The sequence below is a fragment of the Neoarius graeffei genome, chromosome 24 (assembly GCF_027579695.1).
Source record: "Neoarius graeffei isolate fNeoGra1 chromosome 24, fNeoGra1.pri, whole genome shotgun sequence".
NCBI classification, from domain to species: Eukaryota; Metazoa; Chordata; class Actinopteri; order Siluriformes; family Ariidae; genus Neoarius; species Neoarius graeffei.
Genome location: NC_083592.1, coordinates 37409378 through 37416738, shown reverse-complemented (window position 1 = coordinate 37416738; position 7361 = coordinate 37409378). Strand labels below are relative to the sequence as shown.

At 41.3% G+C, this 7361-nt stretch overlaps 1 protein-coding gene across 3 annotated transcripts in view; it reads left to right on the top strand.

The window, feature by feature from the left end:
- Nucleotides 1-320: 320 nt before the first annotated feature.
- si:ch211-204c21.1 (disabled homolog 2) overlaps nt 321-7361 on the top strand; it is a 70906-nt gene continuing 63865 nt past the window's right edge. Inside the window, exon 1 of one of the 3 annotated variants that reach the window (XM_060907197.1) lies at nt 321-509. The gene's annotated coding sequence lies outside the window, so the exon portion shown is untranslated. Of the gene's footprint in view, nt 616-7361 lie in introns of all 3 variants that reach the window. The other 2 variants (XM_060907196.1, XM_060907198.1) reach the window with 2 other exon arrangements.

Here is a 7361-nt window from a genome sequence, read left to right as displayed (position 1 = left end):
CTCTCTGCTTATATGTTTGCCTGCCTGCCTGTCTCTCTTCCTGTCTGTCTGTCTGCTTATATGTTTCCCTGAGTGTCTCTCTGCCTGTCTGTCTGCTTATGTTTCCCTACCTATCTGTCTCTCTGCTTATATGTTTGCCTGCCTGTCTCTCTTCCTGTCTGTCTGTCTTCCTGTCTGTCTGCCTGCCTGTCTGTTTTTATACTATATAGTCCATTAGTGTGTGCTTTCAGTCATTACCTCACTCTGCTTAATGAGGTGTGTGTGTGTGCGCGCGCGCTCCGGCTCATACAGAGTTAAGTGGAGGCGTGCTGAAGGCGGCACTCAGTGGGGGAGTTGGTGGGGGAGTTACTGCGTCTCCAGCCGCTGCTGCAACATCACACAGCGCATTCCAGAGCTGAGCTGAGCTGAGCCGCTAACATCTGACTACCACATCCCATCTCATTTCATCTCATCTCACCTCATCTCGTCTGATTAAAGCCCGGCTACACGGCAGACTGCCTGCACTGTAGGTTAGTGAAACCCCGCCATCCTCCTCCTCCTCCTCTTCTCTTCTCCTCCTCGGCACAGGACACAAAGCAGTGCGCGCTCCGAGCACCACGGCTTCAACACACATCGGTGAGTAGCTATAGCGATACCTACAACCTGTTTCTGTCGATTTACCTGGAAAAAAAGAAACACTGGATGATTTTCATGACAAAATTGGAAAGATTATCCTACCTGTCAGATATAACTGCAACAAAATTAAAAACAAAAAGCACCTTTGGTCACCATTTATTATTTTCTCCATTTCCTTGTGCGGTGTTCATCTGAATTGTAGACTGTACATGCAACCTGTTGTTATTTTTAGGCTGGAAGCGTAATCACTATCCGACCTGAACAGGACCAAACCACACACACACACTGACACACAGCACACACACACACAGCACACACTGACACACAATACACACACACACACACACACTGACACACAATACACACACACACAAACAGCACACACTGACCCACAACACACACACACACACAGCACACACACAGCACACACTGACCCACAACACACACACAGCACACACACACAGCACACACTGACCCACAGCACACACACACACACACACAGTCCTAAAACCGGACGGTCTGTTGGGGTATTTACATATGACACATGACACAGAACAGTCTGTCTGCCCAAACACTTGTGTGTTATATTTTGACACTTTTGTTTCGCCACATCTCTGTTTGACCTTTGAACTTTGCTATTCTTGCTTGTGTGTGTAATGTATAAGGACTGTGTTGCATATCGCGTGCCGGGCGTGAGCTCAATAGGCTTCACTAAAATGTAGCCTGAGGTGTGATGAGATGTAGTCTGGGTTACACTTAAAGGCTTGTCTGATATTCTTTGTGTTTTAACACCGAGGACTTTTCAAGTCTCTGCTTCACAATTTGTCAACCCGCGTATTCTGAGATTCATAGCTACACGATGTGTCAGGCTTAATTAAATTAGCTGGTGTTTAACAGACTAGCCTCTGAGGATTTATTCAGTTGTTATAGCGTAGCCTGTTAGCTCAAGTGTTCTGGGTTTTCAAGAATAACTGAGGAAAGGACTTAGTCCTGATCATGTTTGTCGAGAAAATACAAATTAGTTAATTGGTTCATTTCTTATCCGATAAAATCTTGATGTTCTACCTACTGTTTGGTTTCACAAAGGACAAGAACATTACTCATTAATGACTGTTAGGCTATAACCTACCACCTACTGTCAAAACATATGACCAATATCTTATTATTCGGTTTATTTTAGGAGAACATTGTGTACAAACACTTTTTCCCTGACTGCAGGAATGATCTAAGTCAGAAGGAATGTGTGTGTGTGTGTGTGTGTGTGTGTGTGTGTAGACCTGGACCTTTATAGCAGTCCAGGATGTGGAAAAGTAGAAAGAAAGAGAAATGAGAGATGACAGGAAGAACGAGTAGGAGGGGCGAAAAAAATGTCAAAGAGGCCTAGAAATAACCATAATTATGCCATTTTCTCTTTCCCTCTTACTGCCTTTGCCCACTACCTCACCACCCTTCATGTTCCATCTAGTGGAGGAAATGCCACTGTAAACTCACTGCACTCCATTTCATAAGGAGCCAACAGATTGTGGAAGTGTTTTAAAGAGTGTTTCAAACAGTTTGGAGTCATGTAAGGTAAACATTACCAAAAAAAATGTCAAGGGAAAATGCTCATGGTCTTTCTGTGGCTCCAGAAACGGCCCGGGATGTAGAGACGAAGATTTAATCTTACAGAAAGTAACCGCACCCCCAACTAAACAGCCCTAAATATCCTAGCTGAGTAAGATGTTTAAACACAAGTCATCACTGTGTGTATAACTATGTTGTAAGAAGTGAAATAGCATTTTTTGGGGGGGAGAATAGCTATGTTTGAGTATGACTCAGAGCAAGACACTTGAATTTTTTTCTCTTTTGGTACAATGCATGCAGTTTTATTAGAAGCAGATGTTGGCGCTCAACTTAATTTCCCTCCTTGAGTCATTCCTTCGCTTTGGCGTGCTCCGAAGCATTTCTTCTCCTCGGCTATCCACCTCTCAATAGAAGGAAAATAAAATTTGGTGAAGAAAGTTCAGCAAGGACAAAGAAAGTAATGCGAGGTCCCGTTAAGAGTATAGAATGCCAGAAAGCTTTCTCGTTTGAATTTTCTTGGTTGCCTTTTTCTGTTTGTGTGGATGGGTAAATTAAAAAAAAAAAAGAAGTGCGATTGTATTTTATTGGCAGCATATCCAAGTCACTCGAGAAGTCATGGTATCTCTTGTATGTGAAGAGCAGTATTTCAGTGGGGTGGCCACATGCTGAGGTAAATGACCTTTGCATTGCCTGTTTGTTTGTGTCCCACTTTCCTCCTCTCGTGAAGAAAGAATGAAAATCTGGACAATCACTTAAAGCTCTGCATTGCTCCATGGTAAAAAGAAAAAAAGAAAAGAAGTTGAGACCAGATGTGGAACCATTTGTTTTCTTCACTTTAGAGCTGTAACAGAGGATGACACTTGACCTCCATTTCTGTAAAAGTTAGAGTTTTACAGGTCAGCTCAATTTGAGTCACATTTTGAGTAAATGCTCATGTGCAATTTGAGTCGCTGTTCTTGACAAAACATGTCCTTTTGGTGTTAAGAACCTCTTGTAACGGTGACCCAACATGTTCTCACACTTGCAGATTTGTAATGACTGGATTTGTATGAAAATCTATCTTCTTAATCACCTCAAAGCTACTTGATGAGGCTGAGAGAGTTGAGGAAGACTGGATCCCACTCAGTATGGTTTTGTCAGGAGTTTCCCCAAACAATTTCATCCCAGAGCTCATTGTAGGACTGTAAACTGATATATAGTATAATTGAAAAAGAATGGCCTGAGCTGACTTACTCACTACCAGTTTAAGTAAACAAGGGCATTTTATAAAAATCCTTGAGGAAAACTGCCATTGTCTGGTGTTTGGTTGTGTTTTTATACTCCAACGCTACTGACTTTTAAGACCACACAAGATGACAGCTTAAAACTATTTTCTTATCCTAGTCCAGTGTTCACCCTTCCATAACATAAAGTCTCTACTTACTATGGGAATTTTTGGTGGGAAGATACACTGTCCCTTTGTCATGGAACGGGACTGGGTTAATTTTATTATGAGCAAAAACAATATAAATTCAGGGTAATTATGTTAACAACTGCTTTTGGTGGCTTGTAAGCACCATGCTTATTTTCGCTTTTCAGGAAATTATACTAAGCACCTTTAGACGTCACTGTAATGAAAAGGTATGTTTATCTTGTTACTATGCTCTGAGCATAAATTGCAGTTATTACGGTACATGCACCTCCCATATTGGTGCATAGGTATACATTTACTAGTACTGTGTTATATTTACTGCATGACTGTAGCTCATCTGCTGCAACGGACAGTTTGTCAGCCTGACTCTACCCCATTGATCAGTGGAAGGGGATCACCACAGGACCATCACAGAGCTGGTATTATTTACAACCCCGATTCCAAAAAAGTTGGGACAAAGTACAAATTGTAAATAAAAACGGAATGCAATAATTTACAAATCACAAAAACTGATATTGTATTCACAATAGAACATAGACAACATATCAAATGTCGAAAGTGAGACATTTTGAAATTTCATGCCAAATATTGGCTCATTTGAAATTTCATGACAGCAACACATCTCAAAAAAGTTGGGACAGGGGCAATAAGAGGCTGGAAAAGTTAAAGGTACAAAAAAGGAACAGCTGGAGGACCAAATTGCAACTCATTAGGTCAATTGGCAATAGGTCATTAACATGACTGGGTATAAAAAGAGCATCTTGGAGTGGCAGCGGCTCTCAGAAGTAAAGATGGGAAGAGGATCACCAATCCCCCTAATTCTGCGCCGACAAATAGTGGAGCAATATCAGAAAGGAGTTCGACAGTGTAAAATTGCAAAGAGTTTGAACATATCATCATCTACAGTGCATAATATCATCAAAAGATTCAGAGAATCTGGAAGAATCTCTGTGCGTAAGGATCAAGGCCGGAAAACCATACTGGGTGCCCGTGATCTTCGGGCCCTTAGACGGCACTGCATCACATACAGGCATGCTTCTGTATTGGAAATCACAAAATGGGCTCAGGAATATTTCCAGAGAACATTATCTGTGAACACAATTCACCGTGCCATCCGCCGTTGCCAGCTAAAACTCTATAGTTCAAAGAAGAAGCCGTATCTAAACATGATCCAGAAGCGCAGACATCTTCTCTGGGCCAAGGCTCATTTAAAATGGACTGTGGCAAAGTGGAAAACTGTTCTGTGGTCAGACGAATCAAAATTTGAAGTTCTTTATGGAAATCAGGGACGCCGTGTCATTCGGACTAAAGGGGAGAAGGACGACCCAAGTTGTTATCAGCGCTCAGTTCAGAAGCCTGCATCTCTGATGGTATGGGGTTGCATTAGTGCGTGTGGCATGGGCAGCTTACACATCTGGAAAGACACCATCAATGCTGAAAGGTATATCCAGGTTCTAGAGCAACATATGCTCCCATCCAGACGACGTCTCTTTCAGGGAAGACCTTGCATTTTCCAACATGACAATGTCAAACCACATACTGCATCAATTACAGCATCATGGCTGCGTAGAAGAAGGGTCCGGGTACTGAACTGGCCAGCCTGCAGTCCAGATCTTTCTATCTTTCTATCATCTATGTTCTATTCTGAATAAAATATGGAATTTTGAAACTTCCACATCATTGCATTCCGTTTTTATTTACAATTTGTACTTTGTCCCAATTTTTTTGGAATCGGGGTTGTAGATGGTGGAGTTTTCTCAGCACAGACATGATAATGTAGTGAAATTTTTAAATAATATTGGCTGGCTTTTTTTCGTGGTATATCAGATATACACATAAGCATAATCTCACACTGAAAATTGTAGAAAAATGTAACCCTTAACTCAAGTGAATTAACAAATAAAAATAAAAAAAATCCCTGATTAAGAAATAATTATTTTTCATAAAATCACCTGTTCCACAATTATTGGCACCCATAACGATTCCTAGAAAATAAATGTAATTGAAGCATATCTGTCATTTCTACTGTAGTTTATAAAGTTGATCAGAGTATCTGGGAACCTTTAATTAGTAATTCATCACATCCTGTTTCCCTGGGGTATAAATATGATATGACACAGAGGCCTATTTCTCTTATCCACTCTTCAACATGGGAAAGACAAGAGAACACACCGTTCAAGTAAGGCAGATGTGTGTCGACCTTCATAAGTCAGGCAGTGGCTACAAGAAAACAGCCACTCACCTACACTGGCCCATATCTACAGTCAGAGGAATCATCAAGAAGTTTAAAACAATTGGAACAGTTACAAGCCTGGATGAGGATGCAAGTTTATCTTGCCACCATGCACAGTGAGGAGGATGGTAAGAGAAGTAAAAAGTTCTCCGAAGCTCACTGTTAGAGAATTGCATCAAAGAGTAGCATCTTGGGGTCACAAAGTCTCCATAACAACCATCAGGCGCTATCTACATGCCAACAAGCTGTTTGGGAGGCATGCACGAAAAAAGTCTTTTCTCACTTACAAGCATAAACATAAACATCTGGAGTTCGCTAAGCGGTACTGGGACTTCAACTGGGACCGTGTGCTTTGGTCAGATGAGACCAAGATAGAGCTTTTTGGCAACAAACACTCTAATACATCACAAAAGATGTGGAAAAGCACCTCATGCCCACTGTGAAGTATGGAGGAGGATCGGTGATGCTGTGGGCCTGTTTCTCTTCCAAAGGCCCCGGGAACCTTGTTAGGGTGCATGGCATCATGAACTCTTTGAAATACCAGGGCACTTTAAATCAAAATCTGGTGGCCTCTGCCTGAAAGCTGAAGATGGGTCATCACTGGATCTTTCAGCAAGATAATGACCCTAAACATGTGGCCAAATCTACACAAAAATGGTTCACCAGACACAAAATCAAGCTCATGGCCATCTCAGTCCCCAGACCTCAACCCAATTGAAAACCTGTGGGGTGAGCTGAAGAGGAGAGTGCATAGGAGAGGACCCAGGACTCTGGACGATTTAGAGAGATTGTGCAAAGAGGAATGGTTGAATATCCCTCTCTCTGTATTCTCCCTTCTTGTGAAATGTTATAGGAGAATATTAAGTGCTGTCTTGTTGGCAAAAGGGAGTTGTACAAAGTATTAACATCAGGGGTGCCAATAATTGTGGCATACATGATTTCATGTAAAAGAATTATTTCTTAATGTGGGATTTTTTTTTCCTACTGAATAAATGCACTTGAATTAAAGGTTGGATTTTTCTCTTTTTTTGCATTGTTGTCCTATATTATTTTTTTAAATGAATTTATTAGAAGCCTAAGAACATATCTTAACGAGGGGTGCCAATAATTGTGGAGGGCGCTGTATTCCATTCAGCTAGCATGATATTGAACAAGTTGAAAATGAGTTCAATATCATGCTAGCTAAATGGAATATATCTGATATACCATGAAAAAAGCCAGCCAATATTATTACCTCACCTGCTACGGAGTAAGCGGGGCAAGGTTTTGTTTTCAGTTGGGTTTCTTTGTTTTTTTGTAAACAATATTACACGCTGGACCAATCTTCATGAAACTTTCAGGATAGATGGGCATTGGTCTCAAATAGAACCTCCAACATTTTGAGGGTGATCCGGTCAAGGTCACCAAAAAGGACAAAATCGTTTTTATTGTGGCTACTGCCTCATATCGAGGCGCTAGCCACTACATCATCATGCTGTAAGAATGTAAGAGTGTAACAGTCACGCACTGCGCACACGCATACACATGTTCTGATTAAAA